Here is a 17,179-nt window from a genome sequence, read left to right as displayed (position 1 = left end):
TTGAGATTAATGTAGAACTCAAAGGTCTGTTACAAGGAGTTAATCAAACGACATCACTAATTTTCTGCTTAATGGCACCGAGAGCATTTTTCTCTTACCTCTTTGGTATTTGGCGAGCCTTCTGTTTTTCTTGTAACAAAGTATTTACTTAAGAATAAATTGTCTGTTGGTTCCCAGTACCTGGAATGCGCCTCCCCAGGCCCCGACTGGGAACCTTTGCTCCTTCTCACCGGACAGGCCACCCAGCTCACATTCCCAAATTGTCCCCAGAAACCCCAATTCTGCGCTTCCTTTGCTTTTCCCGGTAACAGGGATCCTCTGAAGTGCTGTGCAATTATCTCTGTGACTTCCTGTCTACTCCACCTAGAGCAATGGTGTTCGTTTTGTCGGTTAACTTATTTCGAACGGATTTCCATGATGCCTGCACCTAGTAGGTGCTCAACAGCCCTTTGATGATAACTGCAGGGGACGGGAGTCTACCCTGAGTCACCATCTGCTGGCCTCACCTTCAGTCACCTGAGCATGCAGCGATGACACAGACCTAGGCCAACCTGCCTTCAGTGACTGGAACCCAGGGCTCCACAGCTGAGGCGGGACCTGTGAGAACTCAGGAATGATCCAGGGGCCACGCAGCAGCAGCCAAAGCGATCGGCCCCGCCCCCGGCAGACGAACGCGGGAAACTACATGTCCCAGAAGGCATTGGTCCTCACCCGGACCACATTTCCCAGAAGAACTAGCGGCCGCGCGACCCCGCTCTTCGTGTGCTTTCACGGGGCCAAGCGCTGGTCCTGGCGCGGGTTCGTGGCCCTATGTCCCGCTGGTGAAGTACGAAGCTATGCGGCTGTCGGGTGGCACGGCTCCGGAGCCTCGCCTTTGCGGATCGCGGCGGCGGAGCCCGGGGAGGTGAGCTGTGGAGGGGCGGGGATTGCGGGAGGCGGGCGCGGGCCTCGGGAGGATGCGGGCGGGGAAGCGGCCGGGACCAGCTGAGAGGCGTTTGCAGGCGCGGTGGCCCCGCGGGCTCTCGACTGCCCCGCCGGCCGGCCGCGACGCCGCCTGGACGTGTGCGGTCGGCGCTCGGTCCCCGTTCGCCCCAGCGCAGCCTCCGGCCTCCTGAGCTCCGTCCCGGCGCGTTCCCTGCCCGCGCTGCCGGCTTGGAGCGGCCGCGGCCGCGGTCACGCGTGGGAAACGCGGTCCTCCCCGGGGAGCCAGGCGCCCGCCCCCCACGCCAGAGCCAGGACCAGAACCAGAACCAGGTCTTCCTTTTCTGTGGCCGGGCCCCGCCGGGCATGGGGAAGCCACCGTTCCCCGTTTCTGGAAGGGTTTTCTTGAAAACTCTGGAAATGGATTCATTTGCAGGAGGCAGAGAAATTGAGTAGGCGCAGCTGAGGCTGAGGAAGACTGTCGCAGGGGAAGACAGTGAGACTAGAGCCGCTACTCATTGATTGTGCCAGTGGGGGCAGGTGGCCCCACTCTGCCCTCAGTATGCGGATCAATAATGTGGGGCCAAGCAGTGTAAGAAGGTGCCTGGCATGGGGCGAGGGTCAGTGATGGAGTCCAGGGTCTCTTCCTAGTCTTGATCCTGGAGATTCCCTGAGCCAAGAAGAGTGGGGCCCGGGCCCTGGGCCACCATGGTCCCAGCCCTTCCCTGGTCCTGTCCACTCCCAGCTCCTTCTGACTTCCCTCTCTGAAGACCCCTGGGGTCATTCTGTGGTGATGAAAAGGATTTGACAGCTGCTGATTCTGAAGGGCCTAAAGCAAAAAGGACTTTCTCCTGGTCCCTTTTCTTCTCTCCGATCCAGCCTCTGAGGGACACTGCAGCCGTCCTTGGGGAAGAGCTCAGATAGAGGACATGGCTCCTGAGCAAAGGGAAGCACAATCTCATGTGAGCTCATTGCCATCTCGGTTCTTAGTGAATGGAGATGGAGTTTTTCCCAACTTAACTGAAGTTCTCTACCCAATACAACCTCCATCAGGATTTGGAGGCCACTTTTTACAGAGCAGGAGTTGGTCCACCCTCGTGGGTGGTGGATTGTGTAGGGGATATTCCCATCTCTAGGGTTCACTTTTGTTCACTAATCTCAATCTGTGTCATCATTACTAATTTGACAAGCAAGATGCCAGGTGCCTTTTTATCACTATGGACAGACAAACATGCACACCTGGGAAAACTCCTCCCTGGCCCTGCCAGTTTGTCTCCTCCATGTTACTCCCTGTCCCTGGCAAGAATGCTTTTTTTTCTCTTTCCTCCTGAGCATCCTCATGATGCCTCTCCCAGATTTCTCAGCCCCTAGTTTTTAGTTTTTTCTCCCAGTGGACATTATGGATCATATGCTTTGCCTCTGCCACTCTCGGGAAAAATGAATGGCCTGCCATTTTCATCTTTATGTTGGAATTGTAGGGAACCTCTCCCCCATTAAGATGAGTGGGCCTAGGACAGCAGGGGATCCAATAGGAGAGGTCTCTTATTCCGGGAATAAAGAGTAAGCTACAGGAGCGTTCCATGATCATCTATGGCAGAGAAGCAGTGCACACAGCGGTTAGGAAGTGGGGCTCTTAAGTCAGACAGATGTTTTTAACTCCTCTCTTCTGTTGCTGTTTGTGAGCTTTGGGGAAATAACTCTATCCCTTTGTGCATCAGTTTCTTCACCTATAAAATCAGTGCTATCTTCTAGGGTAGATGAGGGAATGACATGAGTTAGTGCATGGAAAGTGTTTAGCTCATGGCCAGGCCCATAGTGACCATTCAGCCATGGTTGAAGGATACTGTGTTAATAATACTGATTTCATCCTAACTGCTAAGGGCTGGAAGTGTGGCTCAGTGGTCGGGTATGTGCTAGCTTGTATAAGGCCCTGAGTTTGATTCCCAGCAAAAGACAAACAACTACAAAAACAGAAACTCTTTTACAGAGTTTCTGGGACCCAGAAAATACTTGTCCTTTCTCTACTCTTCTTCATCTAACACTGACGCGGAATGTTTAGTGAGTCTCCAGCATGCACTGAGGACTTTGTATTTGTTACTGCTCTTTCTCACGACAGCATGGCAGTGTCCCTGCTATGGTTGGATCTTAAATCTCCCCAAAGGCCAGTGTGTTAAAGGCTTGGTCTTGAGCCCATGGCACTACAGGAAGTTGGTGGGGCCAAGTGGAAAGAAGCTGGAAGTCAGGGCACTGGGGAGTATGTCCTTGAAGGGGATGTTGGCCTTGTCTTCTTTAGCTTCCCAGCCTTGAAGTGAAAAGACCCCCTCTACTCACACGCCCACTATTTTGTGCTCTGCACTATAGGCCCAGAAGCAACAGGGCCTACCAGTCATGAGCTGAAACCTCAAAAACTGAGCCAGCTGTGTGACTTGGGCGGAGTTCTAATCTTCTGTGTAACTTTGTTTTTTCTTGTGCAACTATAGATCACAGTAATACCTTCTTCACAGGATTATGGTGAAGACTAAATAGATTATACTCAAAATATGAGCATTCAATTTCTATTTTAATGTTCATAATTACTGTCCTCAAGCTTGAGGAAACAGTGTCTTGATTTATTCAAACTAGTCTTCACCAGTGACTAGATGACTTCCATTTTTTCACTGCTACATAATAAATATTCTTGTGCATACAATTTTATACGTTGTTGGTTACCATACAAATACAATAATTGGTGGGTTAAAGAATACACACATTCCTAAGCCTTTTAATATTTATTATCAAATCTTTATTAGAAGGATTATTGTAATTAACACACTAGTTGCCTTACTACCTAGAGATATGTCATAGTGGCTAACACTAGGCCAGTGTATTAGTTTACCTTCCATTACTGTGACAAAATACCTGAGATAATCGACTTAGGAGGCAATGTTTATTTTGGTTCATGATTTCGGTCCAGGGTTGTTTGGCCCTATTGCTTTTGGCCTGTGCCAAGGCAGTGCATCATGGCAGATGGTGTGCAGCAGATCAAGCTGCTCACCTTAAGGTGGCCAGGAAGCAACATGCAGGAACAAAAGTAGCTAGGTCTCTATCTTCCTTATGGGCACACCCCTAACTTCCTTCCACTTGGTACCACCTTCTAAAGGTTCTAGCACCACCCAGGCTCAGTAGTGCCAGGCTGGGGACCAAGCCTTTAATACACAGAACTTTGGGGGACACTCCAAATCCAAACTATAACAGCTGTTTCATATTTATGCTGCTCGATGTGTATTTGTCATTGGTCAAATATTCATTAAACAAATGACCTGGACCTTTCAGCACCTTGAATGTCATGAGTAGCATTTCATGGTACCCTATCCACCTCCCCTACTGTGTGATGGTTGGTTCTGGGTGAGCTGGAATGGTTTGTCCTTGCAGGTGTCAATAATGTTTGAGGACATGGCTGCATGCATTACTCAGGGTGAGTGAAGAAAGCTGGATCCTTCTCAGAGAAGCTTTTACTGAGAAATGATACTGGAGAACTACAGTCACCTGGCCGCACTGGGTAAGGAAATTCCCTGTAGATACAGAATTCAGAAATGGGGAGGTCTCAGCACCTTCTTCCCTGAAGAAAAGCTGTGGGTCATTGTAAGATTTTTACTGAGTGTTGCCTTAGGTTTATATCAGTCAGATCTCTGTAAATAAATATTGAAAGCATACAGCTTATAGACATGTGGAATTGACATGTGTACAGAAATGGAGGAGGTGGTATTGATAGTCATCCTTGTCCCTCTATATGATTCCACATTAGAAGTTTCTTCATGGTTCAGAGAAAACTGTCCTAACAGCAATTGTTCTGTGGTTTGTTTGTTCATCTCTCAGCAGAGGACTGCATTGAGCCTCTGGACTTCCCTTTCCCACTTGCCTTTTCAAGAAGTCAGCAAACTTTTTCTGTAAAAGGCCAGGTAGAAAATATTTTAGACTTTGTAGGACACATGTGATCTCTGTAACTTATTTCTCTTAGTCTTTCTGGTTTTTAAGTGTTTTATTTGCTTATTTTTCTAAGAGTAGGACTTCCATTTACCGAACCCAAGGTGATCTCCCTGTTGCAACAAGGAGAAGATCACTGGAAGGCAGAGAAAGAAAGGCTTGGAGACTCTGCTCTTGGTGGTGAGTCTGGCTAAGAGTGTGCAGCTTAGCATGTTGGTTGGGAAACTTCTTCAGATTGTCAGTGCTCAAGAAGTGATGGAGAGGTGAGAGTGGGAGTGCGTGCCTGCAGTCAGGAAACGTGGTGTATTTAAGGGATTGCAAGTAATTCATTCTGGCTGAAGCTCAGGGGATGTGCAGGAAAAGAGACCAGAAAGGAAATGAGATTGAAGACTCTGTAAGGGTCACATCATAAGAGCTTCAGTGCAGTTCTAAGAGAGTTGAGCTGTCCCATGGATGACTGGAAATATTTGAGGAATTTAAATAGAGCATTATATAATCCTTGACAGTTTGAAAAGCAAATCTTCTTTTGGTAATGGGGTTTTATTGCATTTATTGATACCTTGTGGAGGTGGTGGCAGTGGTAGTGAGTGGTGTTAGAGATCGATTTCAGGGTTTCATTCATGTTAGGCAAGTGTTCTCCACTATACTATGCCCTCAGCCCCTTACTGATTTTCATTAGGAAGATTTTAGAAGTTTTAGTCTGTATCAACTTTAAATAGAATTATTTCTGTAATAGTTGTTTTGTGAGAACAGTGTAGGCCCCTTCCCATAATATCAAAACCTTTGTAATACTTTCATTCATTACTGTTTTAGGATGCCGTCTCCCTTGGGAGGCTGAGACAGGAGGATCTCAAGTTTCAGGCCAGCCTGGGCAACACAGCGAGACCGTTTCACTAAAAAAAAAAAAAAAGTTGATTTGGATGTATATCTAAATCTTGGTTTTATGAGTGCTTAATGAGAAAATAAAAAGGAAAATTTTAATGTGAATGATCCTGGAAAAGAAAAGTAGGGTTTAAAATCAATGCATTTCAGCAATATAGTTTATAGTCTTTTGGCCTGACAATCGGAATGCTTTTTTCTCCTAAATTATAATGCTCCAGTAGTTACCTGGAAGAATAGATTAATGTTTCCCTTTTCAAAGTGATGATCATTGCCTTGAAAAACTTTGGTCTGTTTTTTCAGCAGTTGCCTGTGGTTACCTTCAGTACAATTGTGAGATGTTCTTCATGCAGGACCCATATCAACCCTTTTGGCAGGTTTCCTGACCAGAGGAGGTAGAAGTGTAACTTGTTACCAAGTTAATGATGGTATGCGTTTTTAAATACAGCACCTGGATAGAACCATATTTTTTAAAATGATTTTTATTGAGCTAGGTGTGATGACACACACCTGAAATATACCACTCAGGAGGCTGAGGCAGGAGGATCTCAAGTTCAAGGCTAGGCTGGGCTGCACAGCAAGACCTGGTCTCAAAAAATGATAAGATTTATGCCTATTGTTTAGGTCTTTAAGTTTCAGACAGCACGTACATTTTTTATCATTACAAATAACACTAACAAGCCAGGCACTGGTGGCTCACGCTGTAATCCTAGCTACTCGGGAGGCGAGATCAGGAGGATCACAGTACAAAGCCAGCCCAGGCAACTAGTTCTCAAGACCCTATCTTGAAAACAACCCATCACAAAAAAAGGGCTGGTGGAATGACTCAAGGTATATGCCCTGAATTCAGGCCTCCATACTGCAAGTAGTAATAATAATAATGATAATTGTGATGACACTAAGAGAGAGGTCATCCAGAGAAACACTGTTAATCTCATTTTACAGATGTGAAGACAAATGTTGGTTGAGTGACTCAACAAACACCTCTATGTAAGTGGTAATACTTGTATAAAACCCAGGCCTGTTGATATGGTTACTCTTTCACTGTGCCATCACTGCCTCTAGGGAAAAGGGGACTTGAAGGTAGGACTTAATGCCAACCTTTAAGAGCTTAGTATGTTAGTGTAATTTTCTGGTATTGTCTATAGGCAGTTCCTGGTACTGTGGAACTTGTGAGGGCTCGGTCTCTTTCACCACAAAGTTGTAATGGAGACAACATTTTATGGCCCTTAAGAGGTTGGTCATGGTTTTCTGCAGTGTAGCTGTCTCTCTGTGGAACTAAAGGCAGAAGAGCACAAGCGTCTGTGCTGCTGAAATGGCTTCCTGAGCTCCATTCATCTTGTAGCTTTGAACAGCTGCCCTGAAATTTGGGGAGTTCGTTGTTACAAAGGCTTTTGCTCCTTCTGAGCTCACCTCTTTTTTTTTTTGTTCTTTTGTGGTACTGGGGTTTGAATGAAGACCCCACACTGCAGGTGCTCTACTACTTGAGCCATCCTCCACCCTGCTGGCTTACCTCTTGAGGTACAGGTACATTATGAATTTGGCAAGAGGTATGTGCTTCTTATTGAGTTGAAAGCAAATCTTCATAAAAGAAGTTTATGAAATAGCATCTCACATTTTTAGGGCTCACTTGATTTGTCACAGAAAAATGTTTTCCCTAAGTTGTGAAATATAACGTTCATATAGAAAAGTCAGTAAAACACAAATATGTAGGTTATCATTAAATTATAAAGAAACACCTTTGAAAAGGAACCCTTGTACACTGCTGGTGGGAATGCAAGCTAGTGCAACCGCTCTGGAAAACAATATGGAGGCTGCTTAAAAATCTAAATGTATATCTGCCATATGATCCAGCAATCCCACTCCTGGGGATATACCCAAAGGAATGCAAATCAGGTTACTCCAGAGGCACCTGCACACCCACATTTATTGCAGCGCTATTCACAATGGAGTTTTACTCAGCCATGAAGAAGAATGAAACCTTATTATTCTCTAGTAAATGGATGGAACTGGAGAACATCATCCTGAGTGAGGTTAGCCAGGCTCAGAAGACCAAAAATCGTATGTTCTCCCTCATATGCGGACTTTAGATCTAGGGCAAATGCAGTAATGTTGTTGGACTTGGGTCACACGCTAAGGGGAGAGCACATATGGGAGGTATGGGGATAGGTAGGAAACCCAAAACTTGAAAGTGTTTGATGTCCCCACTGCAGAGGAGCTAATACAGTAACCTTAAAATGACAGAGGTCAATATGGGAAGGTGACCAGAAAGTAATAAAGAGGTCAGGTGGAGATGAATCAGTTTGGGTTGTAATACACTTGTGCATAGAAGCAATGGTAGGAATCTCTCTGTATAGAAGATATTCTTATCTCAGCTAGCAAAAACACTATGTCTCTCTTATTATTGCTTATGTCTTCTCTTCTACAAAATTAGAGAAAAGGGCAGAACAGGTTCTGCCTGGAAGTGAAGGGGTGTGGGGGGGGAGAGGGAAGGGGCAGGGGGGAGAAATGGCCCAAACAATGTATTCACATATGAATAAAGGAATAAAAAAAAGATATGTGCCAATAAGGTAAAAGGAAAAAAAAAAAAGAAACACCTTTGTTAGTACTGCCTAGGTCAGAAATTGAACCTTGCCAATACTTCCAGGAACCCTTCTCATATTTCCACCCTTTCCGGTCCTAGAGAAAACACTCTTTTTAGTTATGGCAGGCATGGACTCATTTTTCTTTTAATTATGTAAACAGTGGAAGATATCTTACATGTTACCTCCACTCAATCTGTAAATAATGCTTCTTTTATGGTTTTGCTGTCTGCGGACCCAGAAAGTAAGTTTAAATTCAGTCCTGTTAAATGTATTTAATGAGGTTCTTTGTCTTTGTTCATTTGGAACCACCATAACCTCTAACGTACCTCTTCATATTTGATGTGTCTCGTGATGCAGTTGAAACCGGATCCTTGAATTCAGTTTGCTAGGGTTTGTCAGACAATCTGTGAAACTAAGTGTTTGCAAAATAAATGGCAAGTTTAAAAGTACAAACAAAGCTGTATGTTCTAAAATTTCACTTACATCAGTGAAATCTTAGGCCTCCTTTAGTTGGAAACTTTATTGTGAAGCCTGAGGTAAATAGCAGAATAATGAATGAATTCCAGGTGCTTATCCTCCATCTTCAGCATTCTGCTGCTTTTGTTTGTTTGATTTATGAGTGGAACTGATGTTTGCATTCAAAGCTTTGAGATTGCAAGGCAAATGCTCTACCTCTTGAGCCGCACATCCAGTGCATTTTGCTCTGGTTATTTTGGAATAGTGTCTCTCAACCTATTTCTTCAGGCTCAAACAGTGATCCTATGTCAGTCTCCCAAGTATCTAGGATTCTATACGAGTGACAGGTGGCCTGCATTTTGCTGTTTTTCTTCATCTCACTCTCCTTTGCCCAACCTGAGTATTTTAAAGCAAATCTCAGCTATCATATCACTTTACCTATAAATGCTTCAAGACTTTTAACCCTAACTTCAAAATTACGTCAGAAAACAGTAACAGTAATTCCATCATATTTAATACCCAGTTAATTCTTTGGGTCCTAGTTTTCTTAAAAAAAAAATCACTTTACCAGCCCCTTGAAATAAAGTTTCAAATAGTGTGCACATATTGCATTTGGTTGTTACAACTCTTCCAGTCTCTTAAAATAACTCTGTTTAAATATTGGTGAGACTCTTATTTTACCGGATGAAAACTAGTGTGACCTTTCATTGTGAGGAAGTACAGAAGAATGTGTAGACCAAACCTCATCACAAGTGGAATGGCTCCCTCACCTTGGGAATAAGGCATCCTCATTCCTGCCATCACTTGTATTTCTCATGTTGTAGATTGTGCATAGGGGTTGTGTGTTAATGAGCTGGCCCATTAATTCACCTAAGCAAGATCAATAAGATGAAAAGCTACTATGGTTTCACATTTGTGTTTTTCGAAACAGATGCTTTTGGTTATCTTTGTTGTCCTTAAGGAAATGCTTTAAATGATATAAAAAGGTTTGTGCACAGTTTTTAAAAGATGCAGTACCTGAATTCATGTTTCATTTTAGAGACAGTGTGTGATAGTTTTTGTTCATGGTGTTGGGAATTGAACCCATGGGCTTGCTCATGCCAGACAAGTGCTTTACCACTGAGTTATATCCCTAGTTCTTGATGCATTCTTTAAACATCACTTCAAATTGCCTGCAAAGTTTTGTACATATTTCTAGTATTTTTACATGCTACTTCCTAAATATATACAACTTTATGTTATATAGAAGTAATAGTTTCTGAATTTCTTTATTATTGCTTTCTTTCATTGACTATTTTGCTTATGTGCGGTGTTTTTCCTTGGGGAGGATATGTTTTCATGATAGGGGAATGTTGGCTGGTTTAAGATTCGTTTGTGCTGGGCTACTTTCCATAATACCGAATTAGATGTAAGCTTAGCAGACATTTCATGGCTTCATAACATTTGACACAGAATTCATTTGTACAGTCTTCAAGAAGGTCTCTCCCAAACACAGATGCTAATAGTTTCAGACATTGAAAGTGTATGTTTTATACTTACATTTATTAAACTGCCTTAGGAATTTTCCATTTTAGAAATAGTTCATGACCATTTGATAAATCAGCGGTGTATGGTATGTGCTTATTCTGTGAAGGAAAGTCTTGACTACAAAGTCATTAGATTGTTGGAGTTGTAAGATTCCTTTGGCCCAGTCTTTCTCTTTTGAAAAGAGGAAACAAAACAAGTTAATGTTAGAGTTCAGATTAAGTTTATGATTCTTTTTCCTCCTGATTCATTTGAGAAGTGTGTTGAGGGCTGGGGGTGTAGCGTGCTTGCCAAGCAAGAACAGAACTCTGTGTTCAGCTTGGCACCAGTGGTTCATGCCTTTAATCCTAGCTATGTGGAAGATTAGCCCTGGAAGATAGTTTGCCAGACCACATCTCAACCTATAGCTGGGCTCAGTGGCACACACTTGTCATCCAAGCAACAGTGGGAACCCTAAATAGGATGATAGCAGTCCAGACCAGATACAGACCCTATTTCTAAAGTAACCAGTGCCAGAAGACCTGGAGGCATTTCTGAGGTGGTATAGGATCTGCCTTGCAAGTACAAAGCCTAGAGTGCAGTAGAGCACCTGGCTAGCAAGCATAAGGCCCTGAGTTTAAACCCTAATGTCACCAAAATAAAAAGGGGGACCCTGGGTTTTAATCCCAATGCCACAAAAGGAAAGACAACAATATTGGCATTTGAGGATGTGCATGGAGACCCCAAAGTTGTATAGTAAACTTAGAAATGAACCTAATACATGTGACGAATTGATTGGTTTTCTCCTCACATTCTTCAATTGATTTTTGACAGCAGTGCCAAGACCATTCATGGGGAAAATGATGGTCTTTTTCAACAAATAATTATGGAAAACTAGACATGCAAAAGAGTGAATGTCTTGTACCTTTTAAAGAAAATTAAAAATGGATTAAAGATAAAACTTAAGAGCTAAAAATATAAAACATAGGGGAAATTTGTCATGACGTCTTAGAGATGACACCGAAAGCACAGGCAGTAGAGGAGAAAGATACCTACTTAGATTTTATCAATCTCAAAAACTTTTTTGTTTTTTTTTGCAGTACTGGAGCTTGAACTCAGGGCCTACGCCTTGAGCCACTCTACCAGTCCTTTTTTATGATGGATATTTTCGAGATAGCCCGGGCTGGCTTCAAACCCCAATCCTCCTGATCTCTGTCTCCTGAGTAGCTAGGATTACAGGCGTGAGCCACCAGCACCCAGCATCAATCTTAAACCTTTTGTGCATAAGGTGTGATGATGGATGACTGTCATCCTAGCCACGTAGGAAGCAGAAGCAGGAAGTTATGAGTTTGAGACCAGCCAGGGCAAAGTTAGTGAGGCCTAACTAAAAATAAAGTTCTTGTGCTACAACAGTTTGCCTAGCATGTGTGGCCCTGGGTTTCATCCCAGGTTCCTAAAAGACAGCAACCTTTTGTGGCTCGAGATGTAGCTCAGTATTAGAGCCCATGCCTAGCATACACAAAGCCTTGGGGTCCATCCCCAGTACTGCAAAAGAAAAACAGAACAAGTTTTGTACATCAGAGAACACTGTCCAGGGAGTGAAAAGATTAGCTCACAGAATGGGAGAAAATTTTCCAAATGATATATCTAATATGGAATTTAGTATGCACAACACATAAAGAACTATGCCTCAAAAACAACAAATAATATGATTGAATACTGAGTAGAGGACTGGACTAGACATTTTTCTGTAAAAGATATACAAATGGACAATAAGGACATGAAAAATGCTCAACATCTTTAATCATTAGGAAAATGTAAATAAAAATCACAATGAGAGCTGGGATGTAGCTCAGTGGTTGACTGCTTGCCTTGCATCCTAGAGGCTCTGACTTCAGTCCTCAGCACCAAAAACAAAACAAAAATCCTTCTATGTATTGTTTGTGACAAAAAAAAATTTTTCTCAAACTATAGTAAGAAATAGCTATACTTTCTGCTGTGAGTTGTAACTTAAGTATGTTTATACATTTCACCTCTGTTAATGTAGACCATGTCTTCTCATTTTTCATTTTGTTGTAACAATGTGGAATCCATCATAGAATAAAATACTAATTGCTTGCATATTTCTAAAAAAAAAAAATCAAACTATCTAAAAACTCATCAGTTAACTTCCCATCCATCAGAAGGATGGCTAGTTTTTACAAAATGCAAAACAACAAATGTTGCAAGGTATGGCAACATCACAACCCCCATAAATTGATGGTCAGTGTGGAAAATGGTACAGCTTCTATGGAAAACAATTTGGTAGTTCCTCAGAGTTGTCATAAAATTAGCATATGATTTCACAATTCCACTTCTTATTTTATACCTGAAAGAATTAAAGCAGAGACTCAGACAAATCATTGTACATCATTCATAGCAACATTATTCAGAATAGTCAAAAGGTTGGAAGCACCCCAAGTAGCCATCAGCAAGTGAATGAATAAATAAATGTGGTATAAACATATAATAGAATATTTTTCAGCCTCAAGGAAAAATGAAATTCTGATTCATGATACAACATGGATGAAGCCTAAAGATTTTGCTAAGTGAAATAAACCTGACACAAATGGAGAAATATATCTGTGGTTCTGCTTACATGACATATCTAGAATAGGCAGATTCATAGAAACAGAAAAGAAGATGGAGAGTACTAGGAGCTGGAGGGAAAGGGAAGTAGGGAATTGTGAGTGGGTACAGAGTTTCTGTATGGGATGATGAACAGGTTCTGAAAATAAATAATGATGATGGATTCACAGCATTGTGATACATCAAATGCCACTGAATTGTATGTTCAAAATAGTTAAGATGATGAATTTTATATATTTAACTCAGGCTGGTGGTTTAGCTCAAAGGTTCAGCACTTGCCTACCTTGCATGAGGCCATGGGTTTAATACTTAGCACTACAGAAAAAATTAATAGTTACTGAAAGTGGCTCATGGAGCCTATTGTGAGACTAAAAGTTTGGAAGTGTTAGGAGAAAGCATAGGAGTGAATCTTGGACTCTTAGATGAAGCATCAAAAGTATTGATGACAAAAGGAAAAAAGTATATAAATTGGACTTCTTCAAAATTAAAGAGGTTTGTGCTTTACAGAACATCATCAAGAAGCCAGGTGTGGCGGTGTACCTCTGAAGTCCCAGCACTCAGAAGGTGGAGACAGGAAGATCACATGTTCAATGACAACATGGCCTACGCAGTGAGACCCTGTCTCAAGAAAGCAAACAAAAATAACATCATCAAGAAGGTGAGAAAACATACTGGGAGTGTAGCTCAGAGTAGAAGATAAGCCTCTTCCAAAAGGAAGAACGTTTGAAGACCTGGGAAGTGGGAAAGTTGAAAGTCGCCCCTGGTCACTGTAGGGAAGCACTGAGTGCTTTTCTCGTTCAGAGTGTCATTGGGGTCAGTTCAAAGAACTCTTATCACCTGCCTGGAAATTGCCATGACATAATACAATGAGAGGTGAACAGAACGTGTCTGAAGGGGGATGTTATCTACCCTGTACATGCATCTACGCTGTAGGGGTGACGTTTTCACTAGCAAGTCTATGGGCTCTGCTCTTGGCAGTGGTCATTGTGCCATCATGGGAAGTATTCTTTTTTACCATTAATTCTCTTTATCTTTACGCCCTAACTTGAAGAGGTAGTTGGTTTTGATTTTGTCTTTTCTTAGTGGTAGTATTAACTACTTGGCAAGTTAGTAAATATCTTAGATTTTGCAACAGGGAACTTTGGAACTTCTAAAGTATATAGAGGTCATGAAAAAAGCCATATTCCATGGCATTAAAATAGATGGTATTTCTTCACTGGGGTAGTTCTTTTGGATACATTTTTAACTTACAGTCTTGCTGGACTATTGCATATTCTAGAGCTGTAAGGCCCCAATTTTGATGTCTTGCTTGCCAATTTATAATGTTGATTTAAAATGGCTTTCTCGTCATCTCACCAATTTCATTGTTTAATGTCTGTAGATTCTCTGACCTTTCCTCATGACTCAATGTCATGGAATTTGAGATTAAAAACTAGTTTACTACCACACACATGTTCACAGCCTTCCCAAATCTTGTGTGCTAGGAGAAACTTATTTGGGTCTTTATCTATTTATTTCCATCTCAGATCTAGTTGTCATTTTGATTCTCTTGTCCCGTTTTCAAGTGCAGAGTTTAACATCAGTTTGGTTCTTACATCCTTTCTCCCTCAGGAAAGCCTTTCATAAGATTGATTTCCTTCACATTTCAGTGTGCCTTTCACAGAAATAGGTACCCCTTTTCTGAGTTTCCTATAGGAAAAATTTTCTTTCATGGAGCCTCAGTTTAGTTTTAGCTTGGTTCATAGTGTTTTTCATTTGGTTCTTTTGTTTTGAGACAGGGTCATGCTATATACCTCCTAAGCACTGGGATTACAGGCATGTAATTTACGTGTTTCCCTAACTGCTCTGTGTCTCTACCTCATCTCCCAAAAATAGAGAGAACTCTGGGATCATGGAATAGGCTTATTTATCCAGTGTCTAGCATTTAATGTCCAAGCTTACAGACTTCAAGTAATCTTCTCATAACAGTTTATCTACAAGCTCTTGATAACAGTGCTTTTTATCAAAAGTACTGATCAGGGCTGCTCTAGATCTTGTTCATTTCTTGTGTTTTTCTGTATTTCCAAGATCTGCTTGTCTGGTGTGTGTAATCTCTTCTAGATGCTGTGGGCAACCTGCTCTCCCCTCATAGGAAAGGCTTTTGAATTCACAGCTCTAGTTTCAAGGTACATATTTCCATTTTGGAATATAAGTGCACAGAAGTTATAAATATGAGCTCCTTCCTCTACTTCAGGGTTTTTTTTTGTTATTGTTTTGATTTTTTGTCATATTTGTCTTCCTTCTCAGGTTTCCTGTCTATTTCTATTTAACATGCACCACTTCATCCCTCCCTTCCCTACAACACCCTGACATGTCTGACTCTTCGATCCTAGGTTTTTTCTGAAGCACATATTACTGACCAGGTATTTTGCTTATTTATTATTTTCTTCTCCTTGTATAGAATGTAATCTGATATAACCATAGGGCTTTTATCTTTTTTCATTCACTACTTTGTTCCAGCACCTAAACAGTTCCCTGCATAATAGACATTCATGGCTGGGGTTGTGGCTCAAGTGGTAGAGTGCAAAGGCCTAAGTTCAAACCATAGTACTGCCAAAACAATAAACAAAAATCCAAAAAAACCATAATAGACACTCATTAAATATTTTTTAATGTGTACTTGGAGCTTTGCTTCTTTCATTTCCCGTAGTACTTGCCTCCTTCTTAGTGACTGTCCACGTACTAATTTCAAAAATCATACAGCTTTTTGTTTTTTCATTCAATGACACTTGTTGGAAGCACAGTAGGAGAGACTACATGCAGCTCTGAATGCATCATGGGTAGTTGGGAATTTTAGAAAGAGTAAGGTGGGGTTGATGGATAGAAAATTACTAATAGGTACCATGAAGATTACCAAGGCCTATTGGCACACCCGTGTGATGCCAGCATTTGGTCTGCTGAGGCAGGATGATTGTGAGTTCAAGACCAGCCTGGGATACCTATTGAGACATTGTCTCAAAGGAACAGAAAAAAAAAAAGAGTAAAGGGGATTCTTGCTAACAAGATTCTTATGAAGATATTCCAGGGTAATTAGACATCAGCTGGGTGATGATGGAGAATGATGAACCTGATGAGTTGTAGAGAGTGATCAGATATTGAGGGTGGGGGTTCTTGCTAAAACTGGATTTTATAAGAAAGGGCACAGATAGGACCAGAGAAAGTTTAGTTGGGCAGGCTGAGTCATGGTGGTGCATGCCTATAATAAAAGGCAGAGGCAGATATCAGGAAGATAAGATTTGAGGCTAGCTGGGAAAAAGTTGGTGAGATCCCTTCTCAACACACAAGCTGGGCATGATTGTGCACCCCTGTGATCCCAGCTATGCATGAGGCATAGTTAGGAGGATTGCTGCCAAGGCCAGCTGGGGCAAAATAGTACAAAAGGACTGGTGGTGTAGCTCAAGTGGTAAAGCACCTACTTAGTAAGGGCAAGACACTGAGTTCAAACCCAGTACAAGGAAGGAAGGCAGGAAGGTGGGCAGGAAGGAGAGAAGGAGGGAGGGAGGAGGGAATGAAGGAAGAAAGGAGAGAAAAGGAAGGGTGTAAAAAAAGGAAGGAAAAGCAAAAACAGAGAAAGGAAGACAGTTGGTTTCGTCAGGCAGAGAGTATGTAACAGGACACAGGAAGTTCAGTGCCCAGGCCCTGTCCCCACAGCACTGCTGCTCTGCAGCCCTGGGAAGTAGGCGGCTGCACAAGTGCAGGTGCTCCTGGGGCATCAAAAGCCCAGCTGGTTCTGAGGACAGTGACCCAGCGAGGGCACCGCCAGGACACGTGACAGGTCCATGTTGGTCAGAGTGGAGGTTAAAGCTGAGGTGCTGTCACTATGACACATCAGCAGTGCTCTCTTCTCCCTCATAAATTGTGCTTCCCCTAGGGCTTTCTCATCCTCTTTTAGTCAGTGCCCTTTTCATTCCTGTTCTCTGCCTCTTTTACCCCTTTCCATCCACTGGAATACTTGGAACTTTACTCAAAACTTCATCATTCTCCATGAAGCTAATACACCAGTTAAATGTCACTCTTGCTTATGAACTTTCTTTTACTTAGCAGTCATCATTTGTATTACTGCTTTTCATCGTTGATTTGCAAGCTTTGATATATTGTTTAATTTCTCTACGTGTGGGAGAAACAGAAACAGCCACCACTCATTATCATGCAGCATTGGTAGAACACTTAGTGGTAATAGCCCGTCATGTGTGCCTTTGTCATCT

At 42.3% G+C, this 17,179-nt stretch overlaps 1 protein-coding gene and 1 long non-coding RNA gene across 17 annotated transcripts in view; one reads left to right on the top strand and one right to left on the bottom strand.

Annotated features, from left to right (window-relative positions):
* Positions 1 to 751, bottom strand: part of LOC141417960 (uncharacterized) — a 66,666-nt gene extending 65,915 nt beyond the window's left edge. Inside the window, exon 1 of one of the 2 annotated variants that reach the window (XR_012442558.1) lies at positions 99 to 751. This is a non-coding gene — a long non-coding RNA (uncharacterized lncRNA). The remainder of the gene's footprint in view (positions 1 to 98) is intronic. The other variant, XR_012442557.1, reaches the window with a different exon arrangement.
* The window catches only part of LOC109677854 (melanoma inhibitory activity protein 2-like), a 79,140-nt gene continuing 62,684 nt past the window's right edge, over positions 724 to 17,179 (top strand). For 8 of the 15 annotated variants that reach the window (XM_074057425.1, XM_074057424.1, XM_074057423.1 and 5 more), the window contains exons 1-4: positions 768 to 904; positions 4,333 to 4,459; positions 4,961 to 5,064; positions 13,443 to 13,593. The gene's annotated coding sequence lies outside the window, so the exon portion shown is untranslated. Of the gene's footprint in view, positions 905 to 1,097; positions 1,255 to 4,332; positions 4,460 to 4,960; positions 5,065 to 8,254; positions 10,327 to 13,442; positions 13,594 to 17,179 lie in introns of those variants that run through there. The other 7 variants (XM_074057435.1, XM_074057434.1, XM_074057433.1 and 4 more) reach the window with 5 other exon arrangements.

This window comes from Castor canadensis, chromosome 16, assembly GCF_047511655.1.
Source record: "Castor canadensis chromosome 16, mCasCan1.hap1v2, whole genome shotgun sequence".
Lineage (NCBI taxonomy): Eukaryota > Metazoa > Chordata > Mammalia > Rodentia > Castoridae > Castor > Castor canadensis.
This window is presented reverse-complemented; position numbering and strand designations above follow the sequence as displayed.